Genomic DNA, 22,228 nt, shown 5'->3' with positions numbered 1-22,228 from the left:
GTGCCAGATGGGTGGGATTTGCCACATAGAACAATACAATGAGTGCCAAAACTATTAGACAATCATTTGAAAGTATTTGAAAGACAGTTTGTTGAACTTTTCTGTGGCTGGAACTTGACTTGACACTATTAGAGTTGTTTTAATGGTGTAAACCCTGCCTAACCTGCTGGTACTCCAAGCAGGTTAAAGTAGATTATTTGACCCGGGTCTGTTACGCTTTCTGCCTGTTCCCATTCATATCATCATCGCTTTCTTCTCCCATTGACCGTTTTTCTCTTCCTCAGTTTTTCACATCTTACAGCCAAGAAATCAAATCTGACACTTTTTGTAAAGGAAGGACTGCTTGGATAAACTGCATATATAACATGGAATAAGCACATTTCATAAAAGCAGAACTTAGATGCAGATTTCAACACCATAGGCCTGCAACAGGACTTAATTTGGGACTCTAAGGAGAGCCCTCTCTATGCTGTACCTCTGACGGAAAAGATAAATATCCACCATTCTCCCTCTTACATTGCTTCTTCCCACTCTGTATTTTCTTTTCCTGGATCACCTCTCATTTTTCCAGATGGTCTTTTCACACTCCATTCATTCTGCTTGGACAGCAGGAAGTCAAGCCTGTATGGGACACTGGGACATGAATCCTTCCCCCTGCATATCCACCCATTGGAAATTAATTGGAACTCTGTGTCCTCTAGGATCTTCCAAGCTAGCGCTGCCAAACTAGCCACCAAGCCAATATAATGAGTTATCATGTAGTAGACCTTGATTTAATGGCCTTTTGCTCTGCTACTCTTTTCCCTTTTCTTATTTTCTTGCCATGCCAGAATTTGATTTACAAATGTGAGACATTTTCATCTTTATCTGACTTTATTGGTGCTCGGTTTAGCATATAAGGTATTTTTATCAGTTGTTAGTGGTATTGTATTGCAACTGTAAAAAACGTGTCAGAAATCAAATTCTCTCACACACTTTCTCTATAATCCCCTCCCTCTTTCTTTACCTTCACTCCACCCCCCAACCAACCAAGGTCTGTTTCCAATTGCCGCTCTCTGTTGGAGCGCCAGCATGCGTCAGAATCTCCCTGTGGCCTCCTCAAATAAAGACACATGACTTAAACCAAGTGCTATTCCAGCATCTTCCACTGACACAAATCAGGTGCAATGGCTGGACCTCTGTCTTGTGTTACGACCCCTTTTTGAGACTATCAGAGTGGGGTCCTGGTAACAACACGGTTTATGACTGCTGAGTGTTTGAAATGCAACACTGCTCACACGGAGTCCATAGGTGTTCAATTAAAGCCTTGCGCAAACGAGGAGTTACAGCTGAATTCCTGTTCCAGTTCTCAAACATTATATGGCATCAATGGAAGAGCTCAACTATCTATATCTGTCCCATGAATATGCTGGGTATCTTAGCTTAGCATAAGGACTGTGAACAAGGGGGAACAGCTAGTGTGGCTCAACAAAATACTCCAGCCAGCACCTCTAAAGCTCACTAATTAATGTGATCTGTATTATTTGTTTAGTCTGTAAAAGCTGTGCCAGAGTATTTCTTGCCAGGCAACCAGAACGGAGGATAAAACCACAAATTGTGTTTTTTACACTTCATGTAAAAATTACATAACGTGTTATGTTATTGTGACTAGAAAAAGCAGCAGATAGAACTTTTACTAACATGTAGGTAAAGTAATGTTGACATGAACTGTGAGCAAAGTGTTACAGATATCCAACATGTTTAACACAGATGGGACCAAACTCTCTTACACTATTCCATAACAGCGGGGGCTGACCTTCTCCCAGCAGGGTCGCTAAAAAAACCTGCCAAACATGTGCTCTGACAATTTGACTTGAACCAGTCTTGTTTGTTGGTTGGCGGTAAGCTGAAGCATACTCCAGTCCTACATGATAGGCAATAGTGTGTTGTGTTGGTGGGAGTCTTGTGTGTATGTGTGTGCATTTTCATGTAAGTATTTGTCAGTATCTACCGCTGTGTAGCCACATAGTCTGTGTTTGAATGCATGCAGACACATATTGGCCCTTTTTTTGCTGTGTCATAGGCTCTACTGGGAGTATGTCAGGTCAGCATCTCCATGTGTGTACATTTGTGTTTACTTGTGCATGACAAAAAAGGACCCTGTCCAAGTATTTCTGCAAATCTGTAATTATACTTGTGTGTGTGTGTGTGTGTGTGTGTGTGTGTTGTGTTTCTGTGGAAGTGTGTTTATACTGATTACAACACTTGTAACAGGCCTGGACCTGTGCAATCAGTGCAGATTTTCTGTATGACTGTGTGTGTGTGTGTGTGTGTGTGTGTGTGTGTGTGTGTGTGTGTGTGTGTGTGTGTGTGTGTGTGTGTGTGTGCATGAGTCAGCGGCTGGAGGTGGGGTGTAGGTGCTGAGAGACAACTAATCCTCGAGTACAGACATATGCCGGGCTGGAGCATCACCAAGGACAAAGGTAATACTCTCTCTCATTCCTCATTCCTGTCACACACACACACACACACACACACACACACACACACACACACACACACGCACAAAACTGTACTACTGTAAGAAAAAAAAGGTACAGCACTCATGACAGAAAACTGCCTAAATCAAAAGTTGAGCTGCTATGTGGAATACTGACCTTATGTATACTGAATGAGAGGGTGTTGATGCAATACATTTGCACACCTTAAATTGCGTTGGTGGTATTGTCAGGGGTCGCAATTCTTTCATATGACACAATTTTCTTTTTTTAAACCAACCTACAAAGTGATTCCCAAATTGCAATGAGGTTAACATGTAGATGTATCTGACTCTTGTCATAACACCTCTGAATGTTCATTTAACACTCAAACCATGAGTCATGGTCAACCACTCATTAAAAAATTTGCTTGTGGAGTACCCCAGAGATCCATCTTTGGTCCCATTATCTTCTCAATCTACCTAGAGTATATGCTCCAAACAGGTCTTATTATAAGAAATCAACATAACTTTCAACTTCTATGCAAATCCTTAACTGAGTCTGGTAGCCCTGGTCTAAGGGGGAAACTTTTCTCTCAAATTCTATTGTGAATGTTTTGATGTTTTTTTTTTTTTTTTTTAGCTTTTTTGTAGTAGTAGTATTAATACAATACATTTTTATTACAATCTTTTAGTTGTTCACATTCAGGACAGGAGCACACTAACACACACAGAAAGACACAAACAGACAAATGACAAGAGCTGGCTGCCTCTGAGTCTGCTCGCTATTCAATCAGCCTGTCTTTGATTATTGAGTGGTGGGCGTCTCCATCTTTTGTCTATGCTGGTTATAAATGCAGATCCTTGATGAGGCAAAGCATGAGGTAAGCTGTTTTGAGTGTTTATAATGGGGCTATAGGAGACTTATGGAGGATTACTTGGGATACTTGGGGATACCAGAGGATTGCTCTGGTTAATAAATGCAGCCTTGTTGGGTCCTGCTTTTAAATGACAGAAAGGGAATGCTGGTTGGCAGGGAGAGCAACACATCCATGCATGTATACACTGTATACACTACTATGAATGGTGAGGTGAAACCTGGAGCACAATTCAGGAGCTCTCTTCATCTGATAGGCCCCGCTCGATCCAAGAACAGATCAGTGGAAACTGCACTGGCGTGCTCACACTCCCACACACAAACACACACAGGCATACACATCTGTAAACTATCATGGACCCCCATCCACCAGGGAACTATCGCTGGGCTCTTGAAAAACAGACAGCAATCACCATCTGAGAGAATGAAAAGCAGCAGAGCGTGTAAAGAGAGGGGGGGGGGGAACTATAGGAATAGGAAAATACCACAGCACTAGATCCAGCTTTCTTAAACTATTGGTTGGAACCCAAAATGAATGAGGGTTTTAGTTTTGTTTATTCCGCATGTAAAGGAACACTAAGATGTGTCAATGAGCATGTTTTAGTTCATTCATTGTAGGCCACAGGCAGCAGTGTCGTGACATTTAAAATACAAATTAGTTTCTTTCCCACACAGTTCTGGGAAAACTAATTTATCTAGCTGCTTACTGGCTTGTTTCACTGAACACAAGGAAGGCATATAGTTGTCAATAAGTTGATAATATGTAAAGTAATGTGCAAAATGTATCTATTTTCCTGACAGTAGGTCATTCAAATTGATAGTATTTTGTGAGTTGTGAAGTGGGACTGTATGTAGACATGTTACTGGCTTCTTCTCCATAGCAATGGCAACTGGGTATTGTAGTATAAGCCATAGTCCATGCTAAATTGATGGAAAAAACATGATTTCTCAGAAACAAAACTTGAATAAGTAAAAGTACTTGCCATAACATAAGCTATGAGACAAATAAACAAATAATTAAATTTAAGCAGAATAAATGTATGACAATCATTTGTATTAGTGTTTATGTATGTATGTATGTGTGTGTTTGTGTGTGTATGTGTGCGCGTGTGTGTGTTCTTGCGTTGCGTGCATGCATGTGTTTTTGTGGTCTACTGAGTACACATAGCTCCAAAAACACACTCGCACTTGGCACAAAAGACTTCGGGACGGCTGTGATTGGCTGCAACAGGGCACACTGATCCACATTTAATCCGTAAAGAGAGAGAGGGAGAGTGTATGAGAGAGAGAGATTGAGAGAAATTGATGGAAAGGGAAGGAGAAACAAAGATGGAGGGAGACAGATGTAGAGAAAGATCAAGCATGATTTAGAGCATTCCTGCTTGTATTGTATATGATGCAAGCACTTAAGCCCATTGACCTTTTGTACAATACTTAGGGAATGAGCATTAACACACACGCACACACACACGCACACACACACACACACACACACACACGCACACACACACGCACACACACACGCACACACACGCGCACACACACGCGCACACACACGCGCGCACACACGCACGCACACACACACACACACACACACACACACACACACACACACACACACACACACACACACACACACACACACACACACACACACACACATACATTTCCTCCCTGATCACTCATTTTCCAGACAACTCTCAGCTGGTCTGGACTACAACCAGCACCAATGACTCTTTAAGTAAACACACTGCTGAGTTATTTCAATCTTATCACCATCCGCTCTCTTTCATTCACCCCCCCTTACCCAACACACACACACCCTCCAAACATGATCCCTCCCTCCCCTGTGGATAACTCAATTTTACAGTGTGCCTTGGAGTGTTTTACTGTAAGGAATTGGCCCTTGTGTAATTTATGAGGCCTTGGGTTGTGGCATGGTAATAGCAAATGTACCACCGTTTTTTTCTTTTCTTTCCAGAACCAAGTGTTACACATTAAGACGTGACTGATATGATGGGCACATTTTAAGGTCAGTGAAGTAAAAAAATGTCATCCTACTGCACTTAACATTTAAACAATTTCAAATACTTTGTGCAGTGCAGTCTGTAAATTGACACATTATCTCTGGTTTTAGATCCCCAATTTTAAGTCAATGCAGCAGGACATTTATGCCCAAGCAGAAGAATGTTCTTGAATGGCCAATCCAGTCAGTGATCTCATTTTAAATGATTGTGTGTTTTATTTGCTAAAGAAAAAATGGAAGATACCAATGTTTGCTGATGGTCCTGTAAAAAGTGAGATTTGCATATCTTTTTTGATTATAAAGCAGGTTGATGTGCTATATAAATACTGTGAAAGTTCAAAACACTCAATCCACAGAGAAATGCACACAGACCATATCCAGAAACTGTGCCCTCAGGACTTCCGTACCGTTGTAATGTTACAGCTAGGTAGAAAGTGCTGCTCCAGTACCGTTACAGTCATTCCCCCACTGCAATGATGGCGCACTGACGCCGAGAGTGCAGATGTGGAAGACCTGGAAACACTGACCAATTAGAGCAGACTGGGCTTTTTCACAAGGGGTTCTAAAGAGACAGGCGCTCAAACGGAGCTTTTCAGACAGAGGGTGAATACAAGTATATTCAGACAGACAATATGAGAAAAATAATATTTTTTTGAACATTAAAGCAAATATGTTCTAGTAGAAACCCAAAATACAAGTATGTGACCTTTAATCCAGTAGTCATTGCGCCAAAATTGATTTGGTTTTACGGCTCGCAACTATACTATTTTGGTTTAGTGCTTCATTTTCAGCAGCAGCAACAGCAAAAAAGGTACTAAAAAACCCTGTACACTACCTGTCCAGGTACCTGTCCTGGGGAACACAGTGGAGCCTTTAGCAGCTGAGGTCAAAACAGTGTATGCTGCTTTAAATAGGATGACTCTATGTAGGTTTATGCTAACTAGTCCAATTACTCCCTGTCCCAAACAATATGGGTTCCATGTATAAAAAAATTTAACCACTTTTTTATAAGACACTCTTTAGAAATGGTTCATACGTTTAAACTAATGGTTTAAATAATCGTTAATACATAATTTACCAATGTTTCATAGTTTAGATAAAATAACATTAACAAGAGCAACTTTTGGGCTGGAAGGCTGGAAAAAGCATTCTTTTAGCTGCTGTTTATCTTTCTTCAACATAAAACATGATTTGTCTTTTGAGCTAGATTTCTTTCATCCAAGGTAAGTTCAGCCTTCTGGAAATGGGCTGCAGAGCTCCTGGACCAAAATTCCCTCAACAACTTATAAACATAAAAAAAAAAAAAAAAAACTATATGAAGGATGTACTTACGATAACTTACTTTTAAACACTCATGAGGAGTTTTTACTTACTAACATTTATTACTGATAACAAAAGAGTTCTGACATGCATAGATGAACAATCCCATGTTCTACCTTTGTCTAACCATTAAATCTGTTGTTTATGCAATGCAGTTTGAGCATTTCATCAACACTCATTGCATCTTGCCAAGTTTCCACCAAGAGAGCTGTGTCACCTGCTGACCAGCTGTGTTTTAGAGGACCCTAAAGGAACAATGAAGGTTTCTTTTGGAAGACTTGCACCAAAATTGAATAGGCCCTATCTAAACATGTAACATTATTTAATTAGAAACTAGCAAATGTCAATAATCTCTCCGCTGAAAAACCCAAATATTATAATGTTAAAATAAAATGTTCTATCCATGTGACTGGGATCACACCTGTCATATGCCAAATTTAATAGTTTGACATTTTGCTTGAGCCAGGAGACGGTTAGCTGAGCTTAGCAGAAAAACTAAAAGCAAGGGGGAAAACTATACATACATGCTTGTGTTAACATGCTAGCTGTCAACACAACAAAACATTCCATTTTTAGGCTTTAGTTTTTGTAAACTAATAGCACCTCTAAAGCTCACAAATTAACATGTTATTTTGTGAGCTTTAGAGGTGCTATAGGCTGATTTTTTTAACCTTCGGACAGAGCCAGGATAGCTGTTTCCTCCAGTCTTTAGGCTAAGCTAATCATCTGCTGGCTCCAACTTCATATTTAGCGTACATATATGCAAGCGGTATCAATGTTCTCATCTAACTCTCTGCAAGAAAGCAAATTAACATACTTCCTAAAATATCAAACTATTCCTTTACCAAAACATCTGGCCCGATATAAACCCAGCTATATATGCTTAAAAGACTGATAAAGAAACCACATGGCTCCTTGTAACAGGTTTTAGATTTTGAAGGAATTTCTGTCATGCCCAAATCCTGATTAGCAACAGTAACGTCCCGTTACAGTAAAGGCTGTTTTATGCTTCTGCGTCAACTCCACGCCGTAGCTACAGCGTCGCTCCTACGGCGTCGTGACCCTTTCGGAGTTCTGCGTCGGGGTTGCTTTGCATCGCGGTGCATTTCACCGCCATAACGCTAGGGGGTGATAAGTCTGAGGTTATTTGCAAGGTGTCTGCCAGCCAGTTTATGTTATGTTAGCAAGCAAACTTTAGCACAACTGCCCACAAAGTACTGCTTGCTGGCGAAGTGCTAATTTCAAAACGTTACTGACATATAGACACTTTACAAACGGATAACCCCGTCATTGTAACCAAAAATATGTCTGAGTTTATTTGCAAAGCTTATGTCAGTGAACTAGCATGTTGCTACTATCAACACACAGGACGAGTTGCCCAATCACAGTCCCTGCGGTCTGCGTCGCCTCGATGCAAAGTTACAAATTTTTGGAGGTGCACGTCGAGCTACGGCTGAGTGCTCAGAGGGGTGATCGCGACGACGCAGAGGGGTCTGCGGGGGTACGCCGTCAATTTGACGCAGAAGTATAAATCAGCCTTAACGCTGTTTCTGAAAGCAGTTGTTTTGGTGTCTGTAGGAGAGGCCCTCACCCTCCTCCTTCCAATATGGGGCTCTATTTCACCCACATAATTAGGGTCAGATCTTATCACCACCTCCGACCCCCCCCCCAGCTTCTCCTCCTCCCTCACAATCATTGCATGGCTCTTTCATCTCCCCCAAAAGAATGCTTGTTTATCTTTCGCCCTGTTCAGATAGGGCAAGAACAAAGATGCTTTTTGTGAATATGTTTGCATGTGTGACGGAGAGAGAGCGCAATGCATGAATGAGAAAAAATAGCATACAGAAAGTGTGTGATATTTGGTGGCGGAAGGAGCCTGTTTTGTATAAATGTGATAACACACACACACACGCGCACACACACACACACACACACACACGCACACGCACACGCACACGCACACACACACACACACACACACACACACACACACACACACACACATATGTGTCCGTAGACTTATTTTGACAGGGTAAAATTTCAGGAATCATTCCATCATCTCCTCCTTGAAAAAAAGAAAAACATTTAGATAAAAGAGATGCTATTTAAGGCCCAGAGGGCGAGTTAGTGAGTGACATAAAGAGAGACGGAGGGAAAGTGAGAGAGAGGCACTGTCAGTTATGTATGTGCCTTTTACTGCTGCTGTCTGATGCACATTTATATATCTGCGCTGTTTACTCAATAAACTGCAGGAAAACATCACTAAGTGCTGTTTTTCACGTCAGGAGCTAATTGGACAGTTTATGTGTGTTTGTGTGTCTAGACTCTCACAACGCTATCGCTGTAGAGGGTAGAGGCAAACGGATGACACCTTGGAGAGAGAGTTACCCACCTCACCTGTGTGGAAGTGGTTTGAAAAGACTGCCTCTATATCCGATTGTGAACACATAAAAACACACTCACAAATTCTTAAATACATCTGTAAACTGCAAACACAGCATATATTGTTTGAGTAGAACTACACATTTTTGGAGGAGTGGTATTGTGTGTGCAGGGCACGAGCCAATCAAATCACCTCCAACCTTTGACACGTGTGTGTTGTGTGTGTGTGTGTGTGTGTGTGTGTGTGTGTGTGTGTGTGCGTGTGTGTGAGAGATCTGGATATCAGGTATAGGCTCTGTGGCTCCCATGTGGAGGGGAGGTGGGCTGGATGTTTAGATGGAGGGAGTGCTGATGGAGGAGAGACTGAAGGAAGGGATGGCTGGAGAATTCAGGGGGTGCAGAAGAAAAATAAGAAACAGCTGGCTGCTCTGAGTCGTTGACTTCTTGTCAAATAGGAGGGGGAGAGGAGGAGAGATGGCGTAACTGAGCAAACTGTTGCATGGACTGAATGGATTGCAGTGGAGTAGTAATGCACACACGCAAGTCTTCTGTTTATTGCAAGTAGTCATGTACTGTTCTTTTAGTTCACAGGATAACACAGAATGTTATAATCTACTATCCTAATCATTTTGTATCTTATGACCACTGGCTGCCCCAACTACCCAGGGTCCTCTGAGGGATCATTACAGTTTCTGATGTTATGTCTCCCAATTGAGCTGTTGTAATTTTTATTCCTGAAAGCCTTGTATTCAAGGCCTCCACCCAGCCATTAAACTCCCTCCCGGGGTTGGCCCGCTGGGAGTCCCACATTGCTGGACCTCTGGATGACACCCACCAGTGAGCTTGAGGTTAGTTGGGTTGTTCACAGCCTCATAAATGCCCATCCCTGAAAAGCAAAGGGGTTTGTACTCACAAAACGCTTAAAACTGATATATTGTCTTCAGATGTTTTTTTTGTTCAGGTTGGGAAATCTCTTTATCGTCTACTAAATCATCAAATGACACTAAACTTTCATTTAAAACCTTGAGAAACTTAATAAAAGATAATTTTGGTTTATTACAACGTGGCTCTTATTTTCACAGTTTGGGCTATCTTTCCCACACTGCACGAAAATAAAGGCGAACGGTAAAATGATTACCCACATTGTCTACATCGTAAATATCCATCACAGTTTACAAACTGACTTTTATCTACTGCACTTACTTGCTGTAGGTAGGATTATAGGTTAGACACCCCCCGTGGCCCTGATTGGTGCATCTGAACAGGGACCTGTGGATTTTTGCAAATTGCACTACAGGCTGTAGGTGGCGCCAGAGGAGCCAGATTTTTTTTTAAATGACCTGCTTCATGTAGTTCTACTGGAACATAGGGTCAGTTTCAGCAAATATGACAGAAAGTTAGTTTTATAAGTCTTACCTACTGCACATTTAATGCAGTTGTGTATGCACACAGCTTTTCTGTGCTATGAGGGATTATCACCCATATTTCAGTCAAGCTCACTTTCAATTTTATCTTGAAATAAAGATGTTTAGATAAAGTGGCTAAACTGTTGGCTTCTTCACAATCTGTCTGATCATTGAACTGCATGTTTCCTCCCCTGTTGTTGGACTGATCTCAGCAATTACTTTGTGAATACAATGTTATCATTACTGACAGAAATGATGGCCAAAACTAATAAAATGTGATCTAAATCAAATAGTGGCCAGTCGCCAGTATATTTCTAGTACATCCAACATGGTCCAAGTCAAACCCATACGTCATCCGGACCCCACTCACAGCCCCTTGCTGTGGGTGTGAACTTACATGTGTGACTTTAAAACACCAAATGTGATATTCCCTTTTAAAGGCTATTTAATTTGATTTATTTTAGAAGCTTGAAGGCTGCAAACACTAATTTTATATGGAAAAATGTAATAATCAAACAGCTGTGCAGCTGTGAATTATAGATCCATGTTTTCACACTCCATGAATCATCTTGTGACTCCTTTGGGGATCGTGAACCCCTGATTGAAAAACCGCCGTCCGTAGATAGAGGAAGTAACTGAAGGATGGAGAAAATAAATGGTCATGCTTGGATGTTCTTGGATTCAGAGCAGGGACAGAGAATTGTGGAGTGACCTCTCACCCCTCACAAATCATAGAGGAGTGTGAGTTTGGTCCATTAGCGGCCAGTTTGTGGCCATAACTCAGGGTTCAGCCTGTACATCGCTCCGTGCTCCCACCCCTTATTCTTACTCCTCGAGACCCCCACGCCATACCCCTCCAACCCTCCCACCCCTCAATCTGTCCCACACTCAACCCTATAATTTGGTTGAAAGATTCAGCAGCTATTTTTCTTATTGAATTCCAAAATAACATCGCTGAGATTACAGTTAAGTGCAGGCGACTGGAGCTCGTGGCTCTGTTGCGGGAGCCGTTCTGGGGCCAGTGGGATGCTGAGACTGGTGCCAGGGTTAGAGGTAGGGAGGTCATTGGCTGGTTTTTACACAGCGCAGGGGAAAACGCAGCGCAACAATCATCACATTTATAGATGGCTTGCCGCTCTCTCTGGGGCCCGGGCAGACGCTGCCAGTTTTAAAGCCCGCCAGTGGGCTACTGGCCACTAATAAAGGGATTTCATCTACAGGGAGTTGTAAAGGCACTCCAGAGCATGCAGAGATGTGTGTGTGAGAGGGAGACAAAATGTGTGTCAAAAAGCACATAAGTGTAGTGGATACATATTCAAGCATGTTAAAGTGTCTGGATAATTCATTTTGTATTGCATGTACTCTTTGATGAATTTTCACTGAATCACATCGAATAATTTGTTCCGCAACAGTTGTGTTTTTGTTACCGTTGCCAAGCGACGGGTCTATGATTAGCGATTATGAATGGAGGCCTATTTGGCCCTTTTCAAGGCTGAAACAGTGACGTCAAACACAAGGCTGTTATTCCTCCTTCCTCTCAGTCAGCAGTGTATCAGACTTACCATCTAATGTGTGTGTGCATGTGGTTGTTAAGACTTCAAGACCTAAAGTTAGAGGACACAGATCTGGTTCAAATCAGTGGTGTAGTCTACGTGATATGCAGGTATACGCAGTATACCCACTAAGAAATCTCCTGGATTTCCATATACTCACCTAAAATGTGCAATGATACCCAACAACACAGTTTTGTGACAGAACTTTCACTTCAGATATTTGTGTTCACAAATACGGGGTCGAGTAATGTGACAGTTGCTTAGGGGTCAACCCTCTTACTGCTTTATATTCCATTATGTTTGAAATATTTTGAATGTCATCTGTGTTTTCCTTCTCATAGGATACATAAAGTTATTCCAACCATAAATTGGTGCATAAAAGTGTATCAGAATGCAGGAAATGAAATCTTTGACGCTCAAAATAACCCTGGGGGAGGACACCCAGACCCCACACTTACGGCAACCTCAAATGTTAAAGAATGAAGCCAGTGCGGAAGTGCCAAAAAATGCAGTTCCTTGAGTGGCCACTTGAGGCTTGCTCCAAAAGAGAGTCAGTCCCATAGGTCAATCCCCTTAGGCCCCTATATTAGAAAGCCCAACTTTACAGCAGAAATTACCATGTTTACAGCCTAGAAATACAGCTTTGGTCTCTATAGCTAATTTCTCCTTTCATGAGGGTACGTTTGAATAACAATCAGGCTTAAAGTTATGCATTATTAAGGATTTGGCACTTTGTGCGTCAGGTGGATGCCGCATTATTAAGCCCGCCTCAGCTCCATCCACGCTCCACCTCTTTACCCATATTTGGAGTAGACAAGAGTTGGTGGGGTCAGGCACTTCCAAGATGGCGACAGCCAAAGCCACCAGGAGCTGCCCACTTTGAGCTTCTCTGGAAACCTATGGGCACCGTCCATATTTTATACAGTCTAGGGTAAAATCCAGTGTTTCAGGGCCCCAATAACTCTCTAAGAGAAAAGACAAAAAAATAGAATCTGAAAAACATCAAGTTCAAGTTGTTTTCATACAACATTTCCATTTACAACACAGAACATCGTCAGTGCATCTTACACACACTCGCTGGTCTGGTCAGTGTAACTTCTCTATCTGAGTGTTTTAAAGTGACGTCTGGCCTGCTGTGTGTTTTACCCCTCTGGTCTCTAAGTCAGAACCTCTGGGGTTCCAACAAACTTTCTCACGGTCCTCATCTCTCTCTCTCACACACACACACACACACACACACACACACACACACACACACACACACACACACACACACACACACACACACACACACACACACACACACAGTGACACACACTACGGCAGCGGTTGCCCAGTGCTCCCCAGAGAGCGGCTTTGGTTACAGCTATGCATGAATCGTAGTGGTGACGCTTCCACTGAGGCTAGTTCAGAGCCAAAATGGCCTCCACCGCCTGCCCACCACATGTCTTAGTCCCAGACAAAACACTGTTTGAGCTGGAAGCAGGTTTAGGCTTTTCTCACACTTTAAATTATGTTATTGTCTGTTTAGTTCTAAGTTAGTTCCCAGGACCACCAGACCACCCTACACACCACAGCTGTCTTTAGTGTAACCTCCTGGATGATCCTTCGACTAATCCTCATGTAATGATACTCTAATCACTGGAGAGACACCAACATGGTTTTATCCCTCTTACCCCCCACAACCCCTTAACCCCCTCGAGCCAGGACCCTGAACTGTGAACAAGACCGCCTGAACATTGATCGAAGCCTTAGATAACTCGGACCATTGTCAACGCAAAAATGTACTTTATGATAGTAAATGCATGTTCCAGAACAACTCACGTTTGAATGTTGAGATTCAGACTATTTCTTTAATGGTAACGCTTGACAAAAAGACTACTACCAAAAGACTTGCATTTGGAATAGTCAATGAAAGTTTCTATGAAAGCCTTGAGATGTTATTTGTCAGTCTGGATCCTCCTTACATCACAGTGTATTACTCAGTGGGTTTACAGTACATGCACAGCAGTAACCAGGGTATAGTCTTACCTTCGGTTAAGTGAATCACCGGGTTATAGCAGTTCTTCCCATACACATGAACGAGGAAGAATGGGAAAATGACGGGAGTAATTGTACCTCCAGTACAGTAGGTGGCGCTCTGCCAAAGTGAATAACACTTTTTCCTCCGGTTGACCATTGTCGAAACACAACTTGGGAAGTGGGGAGAAAATGGACAACTTTTCAGCGCTGTACAGTTTCGAACTTGCCATGGCGAAGTCCTCAGTGGGTTTAAAGGTTTGAAGTTTGTGTTTGTGTTGTTGCTGTTGTTTTTTGGCACCGTTACTTCCAACTGCTCTCTTCTATTTCCGGGTCAAAAACCACTGCAGTGGAGGGGCAGTTTTAACCTACGGAGCATGCACAGGCACGCTTAATCCAAACTTATAATTATACCCTGGTTACTAAAGGAATTATCTAAGTCAGTAAACCGAGTTATGAGAACTCAGATTTGAGCCGGTTAAGGTTTACAACTGAAACTGGGGTATTGCCTTTAACCCGAATGTAATTATGTTTTTAAACTGCATGTAAAAGCACTGAGTGTTTATTCCGCTTCAGTCTTTGAGTGAGAAAAAGGGCAGCTGTCTTCCTTTACTTCTTTGTTCAGACATTTAAAAAATAGTTTTCCAGTCTGTGACTGCTCTTCTCTTTCTCTGCCCCTCCAACTGCCTGGAGTTGTTTCGCTGTGTGACCCCTGACCCCTAAACGGCATGGAGTCTTGTTGACGTAGTGAGCGGATAGGAGCTGGGCTGCAGCCCGTGGTAGCTTCTCAACAATTGCCAATAAAGCAGCACTGTGATTTACTCTGGTCACTGCTGCCCAAAATAAGCAAAATGAAGTTAAACTTGTCCTTGGCAAAGAAAGATGTCTGATTCCTGATTGTGCCTCGGCCAAGAACATCTCTCCCCTGCCTCTAATGTACACAAACAGACACACACACCCACACGCACACACACGCACACACACACACACACACACACACACACACACACACACACACACACACACACACACCAGCTTTGTCGCCTCTGATTCGTTGTGTACGTGTGTGTGTGTGTGTGTGTGTGTGTGTGTGTGTGTGTGTGTGTGTGTGTGTATGTGTGTGCTGAGTGTTCACTCAGACCCAACATGTGTTGTTGGCTCATCAAGCCAGAACATGGAAACTGTGAGTGGCTGCAGATGTTGAGAAGGGGAGAAGATGAGGTTTAGGTTTTTTTGCTTTTGTTTTAACATGCTTCCTCTCACTCCACTAAGACGCCTCAGCAGACCTTCGTCTTATCCCACAATCACTGGGGCTTAGAGGAGGATCTCATGGTCCACATAGTTCTCACTGTCCATCACCTCCCAGTTCTTTACAGTGATCCCCTGAGGATTAGGACTCCAAACTGTAACTGCACCTATAGAGAAGAACAATGGGCCAAATAAGGATGAATGAGAGTTAGTTTTGAAGCAGATTTGGGATCCAAAGTTCATAAATTGAAATCCAAGTTGTTAGTTAGCATGTCTGATTTACAGTATTGGAGGTAAATGACAAGCAAGCTGACTCTCAACCCGATCAGGGATGAATAGAGAGGAACCACAAAGACAGACAGTTGGGGAGAGAGGAAGTGAGAATTCCTCAAATATGAGTGGGCGAACAGCAGATACAATACCATCCATTGATAATAAAATTAACAGGCGCTCATGCTTTCAGCCATCATGACTAATCCTGAAATGTCACAGTGGCCACTCAGGAATCCAGCCACAATATCCCCACGGTAATTGTGTCGGCATCCGGATGGGCCTGCGGCGGGACCGCCGCGCCGCACAGAGGGTTATTCACCAGACGAGACGCGTGGGAGAAAAAGCTGGACCTTGGAAACTATACATTAAGCCTGTGGTGTTAGCGATCTCTCACCATTGTCATCACACTAGCAGGGATTCTCACACTCCTCCCCCCCCTCACACACCTGTCTGTGTGTGTTAAGAGTGCGGTCACGCCACTCTGGGATTTTGCGTGGCGATGGTGCTTTTGTGGGGTCGTGAGGTCACCTTGTGTGGAAATGTGTGCGCACCATTTTATCGACTGAACAGTTGTTGTTGTGTCTGCGGTGTGTGAAATCTTTCCCGCTGTTTAAAAACCTTTCTGAATAAATCATCAGACTAATTCTTGGGTTTTTATTTCACTCAGCTGCAGTTCCAAATTTATTTTGGATGTACCGACCACAAAGGTTTTGGGGCCAAATATCTGCAAAAATATTCTGTGATATAAGCAGTCATGGGAAGGCCTCTTGCTAAGTCTCCAGTTTCTTGTCATTTCCTGTCAGTGTATTTGCCATGAAAAGCTTGTTTAAGATATTATGTTTTACTCAGGTGCAGATGCACTGTGAAAAAACTGAACGAATAACATCCATAAAATACAAACGGTTTCTGCGAAAGCAGACGGCGGGTTATTATCCTCCTCCAAATGTTAGAAGTACTGGGAGTCAGATATTGCTAAATTCCTGGACATGCTTTTCTAAGATTCAAGAGTCCAATTCAACTCTTGCATTCAGCTGTTTTATTTTGATAGATTCAAGTGCTGATGGAGCGCAACATTTTTGGTTCACAAAATATTTCAACCTGAAACACTTTACAAAATGGAATTGGCTGAATTTTGGTTGTTATACTGAAATGGTGTGCACAACAATCTCTCTTGTTTAGGTAGAGAAAAGCAGTTACACTGAGCTTATATGGAATCAGAAGGGACTTTTTACACTTGTTGATTATGGCATTACAGAGAGCATCCCTCCAGGGGATTGTGAGGTTAGAGTAAGTACTGCAGCACTAGAGACACAAGATACACAGCAGACAGCTAGTAAACTAACTAAAGACGTGTCTAAAAACTAGAAGGGCACTTGGAGAGCACAGACCTCCACCAAGGCCAAATTCCCTATCTTGCATTATTAACGAAAAGTGAAAAATATTAGGGTTATCTGCCCTGTGACGTAGATAAGCTCCAAAATGTATTAGGTTTTTCCGTGGCTCATGCTACACCCTTCCACCAAGTTTCATGAAAATTGGGCCAGTAGTTTTTCCATAATCCTGCCGACCGATAAACAGTAAAACCCAACTGAAAACAAGACCTTCATGGCTGAGGTAATAGTGTTAATAAATCTGACTAGAATACATAGATATATTTAAAAACACAGTCTTGTGTTGGATGTTGAAGTGTTGAGGAAAAATGAAACCTGTTACACTAGACATCATCTTGCGATGGGAATCGCACAACGCCAATTCGGGCCAGGGCATGAAGTGGGAACGCAATGTCCCCTTCCCCGCTTCCTACCCCCCTACTTCTGGCGCCCTTGCTTGGACCACACCCATCTTCAAACGCCACCTACATTTTGATCTCAACTAGACACCTGTAAAGTTGTGTGACTGCATTTGGCACGGTTGTGACGCTATTGCAGTGACAAAATCTTTTTCTAATGCACATTATCCACGTAGGAAAGAACATGGCCTGATTGTGCCCTTTACAGTGTGTTTCACATACGGTAGGCTACAATCAATCACCACAGTCGCTCTACAGCTGTGAGAAACAGGTGTAAAGTCTTCCCACTATTGCCTTGTCTTATGCTGTTGGCACAATGAGTAGGGAGACTGTGATTCAGGCTCGATTAAGACTGTATGTGAATGATGATGATGACGGAAACGTCAATGAGGTTGATGACAGTGATGATTTGTCTTACATGGCTTGTTTTTTCAGCACGTTGCATCGGCGACTGGCTTACATATTTATGTGTAACTCCTCGCTGCCAAACCAGTTCCCCACTTGGACACATAAAGTTGAACTTAAAATACCCCTTTCATTATTCTTTCACTCGCTTTCTCCTCCTGATCACCCCTTCCTTCTTCTTCTCGTCCCATAACCCTCCTCCCCCTTTCCACTGAGGACCCAGAGCCCTTATGCAACCCAATCAGGACCCTATTTAGGGAAATCAAGTTAAATAAACTGTGATGTGAACTGAATCCAAAAAGGGCTCTTATATAAGAATGAGGTTGCTTCATAGATGAATGGCTCTTGGAATGGACATGGATTCCCAAGGCCTGTATTTATTTTCATTACCATCGGAATAGCTTCGCCTGTGAGCTCCGTGGCGAATGAGGATGGAAAGCAAATGAGAAAGAAATTCATCCTTACTCATTTCGTCTTAAAGAGTCAGTCCCCGATCCCACGGTTTAAACATGCATCTAAGTGATTGATTTTTTTCAATAAACAGCACTTGATGAATCAACAGTTTCCCACTTTAATTAGCAGGCTATGGAGCTTGTAAGCACATGTGCAGCTTTATGTGTGAGTTGGTTCATCTGCATTTAACTGGATCACATTCCTAATCATTTTGCCGGTCCGTCCCGGCATGTCGAGCTCACGCCTGCGAACCGCCGGCTTAAACTTTGTCCCTCCGGCTTAAACTCCCTCCCTCTCTTCTGATGTTGAGTCTGGATGTGGTGCAGGGTCGCACCGTCGTGTTCTGACAGGAGACAATGCTGTTAATCCCTGAGAAATAAAACCTTTAGTTATGAGGAGTGCTGTGTGATTTGGATCAAGGGAATGGGTTTTTACACGAGGCTCTGACGCATAATTCTTTCAACGGTTTAAAGGTAGATTAAAAAAAAGTTTGTTTTTAATATAAGAAGAACAATAAAGACGATTAATCAAATGAAGAAAGGAATATTTTAAACATAGTCAATGTCAATATGTCACTCAAACAAAATTGTGTCGCTTTGGTTCCAGAAAGGGTGTGTGTGTATGTGTGTGTGTGTGTGTGTGTGTGTGTGTGTGTGTGTGTGTGTGCAGCCCATAATTCCTTCCATAAATTTGAGATGATTTCTTCCTAAAAAACATACAAAGGGAGGTGAGTGTTTTGAGCGTTGAGTAGTGTCTGTACCCTAACGGTAGGTTTCCACACAGCGAAATTTCGCTTCACTCTCATTGGTTGAATGGAGATGTAAATCGCCCTGATTGGGCGAGATGAGAGCGAATCACCGAGGCAAGCGAAACAAAGTTGACGAAAGTTTAACTTTATTCAAATGAGGACCACTCGAGAACCAATCAGGTCCGCGTGTTTGCGAGGCGGGAGTTACAAAAAAAGTCTGACCAAAATGGCGGAGGTTATCAGTGCTGTATCATGAAAATTTGTATGTGATTAAAATGTTTCTACACAAACATTGGTACTTGTATCAACACAAATTGTGATTTATATGACACACAGACTTAGTCAGGGCACATATACCACTAAATAGACCACTGCATATGTTAGTTTAAACACAACTTTTCAGCTAGCCGACAGGCTAATCGCTCGCATGTTCGGACATTGGATTTCATTATAAGTGGGCTAGGCTACTTGTGTATTTGTTTGATTACATGTTTTGTTGGCGAACATTGACGCTTGTATCAACACGGATTTCACAAGCTACAATAGCAACGATAGCTTGCTCGCAAACTACCTGCTAGCTACCTATGCTACCTAGCTTCAACCCTCTCTGCTAGCTGCCTAGCAGCCGGTGTTCTGTTGCGATCTGGCGTGTTGATTTCGTGACCACGCCCCCGAGGCAATGTTTCGCTGGCCGAACTTTGCTTGGCGTTTCGCTGTGTGGAAACCTACCGTAAGGCTGCATGTAGCCCCGTCAAGCTCCACCAATCAGAAGGCTAGGGAAGCCTTTATTTGGCCTTTTTAATCTCCCATAACTTGGAGCTTCCCATACCCTGATTTTTTTAGAATGTGGAAGGCTTTGGTTAGAAGCTCTGCATTGCTTTTCCACTGTGTTTTACAAATCTGAAGGTTTTGGATATAAAATTAAAAGATGACACTGCTTCGCATACACAAGGCTGTAACAAATGTCGTCTTAATTTTAATGCGCTGGTTGGTGCAATGACTTTAAAATATCAATACCATTATGTTAATGGAAGCGAACACAACCACACCAGCATCCACCCCGCTGACCAGCTCTTCAGAGCTGACCGAGTCCCTCGGGACAGGTTGGCTGCCCTGAAGGATGAACCAGTAGCTGCCAGTCCCACTCTCTCTCTGCCCCATACCTTCAAACTAGACCAGATATAATATATAGTGCTGCTGCATTTGGTTGCGCTGCCCAGCTGCATATGAAATGAAAATACCAACACAGCCTAAACGTTACTGGTCAACACTGACACAAATATACAAAGCAGCAAAATATGCATGTCGTATATTGCAACAGACTTCCTTGCAATGCTAAACACATGTTGCGTGTTATGAATTGCTGTATTTGCCGTGCTGCAAATGAGCTGTTGCAATCCTTCCCCTCCCCAAGAGCACCTGAAACTTGGGTTTAGATCAATGCCAACATCTTAGGTTTAGACACATGTTCCCAAAGCTGGTAAAGTACAGGGAAAAACAAAAACACAAGCACTACACATTAAATTACTGGCGTGTAGATTTCCTATAGTAAAAGGCCTGTATGTGACCTTGAAAAAAGGTCCATCAACCACTTGCTGCTGCTGGTAAAGATTATATCTGTAATCTGTAATATCAATGTAATAATTTGAACGCAACCCAGTACATTGTATCAACAGTTTTTATCAACTCAAAGCTTTTCTCACTTGGATTTTGGCAGCTGGACACTTTTCAAAAAATTCTAGTGAGGGGGAGATTACATTTTTAACATATTTAAACAAAGAAATCACTGAAAATATGGATGATATGAAAGCATGCAATAAACAAACATTATTCGGACATGATGGCATTCCGGTATGTGCAATGTTAAGACGTGAACTTGGGAGTGTAAAGAAAACAAATGAGAGACATGCACTGTATTGGCAGTTCTCTTTATGGATGTTTGTCAGTATGAGAAACTGATTTCACTTCCTGTCGCTAAGCACTTGGCTGGGCTTAACATTGACATTGGCTGTGCGATGAGTGGCTGGAATAGACTGGGAAAGGAGATTGTCCTTTCCCAAACTCAGACTAAACGCTTTCTGTCTGATTCGCTGAGGAACGACAGAGAACAGAAAAGAAGCACAGGAAAGAAGAAGATGACAGTGGGGAGGATGATGATGAGGAGGGGCGTTGGGTGCGTTTTTGTGATCCATCTCTTGTGCAATCGCCTGATGAAGACAAGGCTTCATACACATCTCAGCTGACACCCCATTTCAGCCTCTGTTCAAGTCATTCGGTAATCCCACTCTCTGTGAAGGCTTCGTTCCCAAAACAAACATGGCTGAATGGCCCTGGTCCACCTCAGCGTCGAATATGAGACACAGGTGTTGCTCTTTAATCCCAGCCGGCTGGTTCAGCTGTTATCTTTGTATATAAATATCAAGATATATTGTTGCACTCTTTTGATCTATAATGCAGGAATGGCTTTGCAGGAGCATTAAGCGTTAAAGCTGTGTTTATCTGCTGTGTAAGCATGACAACGCCATAGATAGGACAAAAACATCCATCATGTCTTCCTCTCACTCTGCCCAGGCCGCTTCCTGTAGCTGAGCTCAGCACTGACATCTGCTGCCCGTCCCTCTGGCCTGACCTCTGCCCTATTGTAGCGGATAAGGAAGTGTCAGTGGGAACCGGCAGGGTCAGGTGGGGTCTCAATCCTGGGATCCTGGTTCCTGGCTGCTCTGCATACCCGCCATCCCTCCCTGTATTGAGCTCTCCACATGTGTTTCCTGTTGTTTTTCAGACTAGCAGCGCTGCGCCGGCCCACTGTACCAGAGCAGGGGCCTTTTCCTGAGGCTTTGTTTGGCCTGGCCTCTGGGAATGGCTCAAATTTAGGTGGATGTGACAGAATACCTCTCGACCCCGACAATCACCATGTGTGCCACAGTCAATACAGTTGAGTCTCGAAAAGACTGGCCTCCTTTTTCATTTTTTTTTTTTACACCCCTCGCCTCCCCTTTCTGTCCAAATTTATAACCTGAGAGCAGAAGATCAGGTCTCTCCACAACTGTATAGAAAGAGGGGGAGAGGTGGAGGAGTGTGTGTCTACGTATATGTTGTGTGTGATGTTACTCAGACATGTATCAGCTCAACATGCCCTTTATTAAATACCAGATATGTTTAAATGGAATTTCGTTGTATTCTCTTACAATGTCAATAAAAGGAATCTGAATCTGAAACCATTTTGTTTAGATATTTAGGGGAGAATTTATTGTGAAAAAGATTATTGACAGAT

General features: G+C 42.7%; 1 long non-coding RNA gene across 1 annotated transcript; it reads left to right on the top strand.

Annotated features, from left to right (window-relative positions):
• The first annotated feature begins 2,324 nt into the window (after positions 1-2,324).
• Positions 2,325-21,870, top strand: LOC116039329. Its single transcript, XR_004102374.2, has 3 exons — positions 2,325-2,462; positions 5,314-5,364; positions 21,737-21,870. It is a non-coding gene; the product is annotated as an uncharacterized LOC116039329 (long non-coding RNA).
• The last annotated feature ends 358 nt before the right edge of the window (positions 21,871-22,228 follow it).

Source organism: Sander lucioperca, chromosome 15 (assembly GCF_008315115.2).
Source record: "Sander lucioperca isolate FBNREF2018 chromosome 15, SLUC_FBN_1.2, whole genome shotgun sequence".
Taxonomy (NCBI): domain Eukaryota; kingdom Metazoa; phylum Chordata; class Actinopteri; order Perciformes; family Percidae; genus Sander; species Sander lucioperca.
The sequence above is the reverse complement of the archived record's forward strand: the minus strand, read 5'-3'. Positions and strand labels throughout refer to the sequence as shown.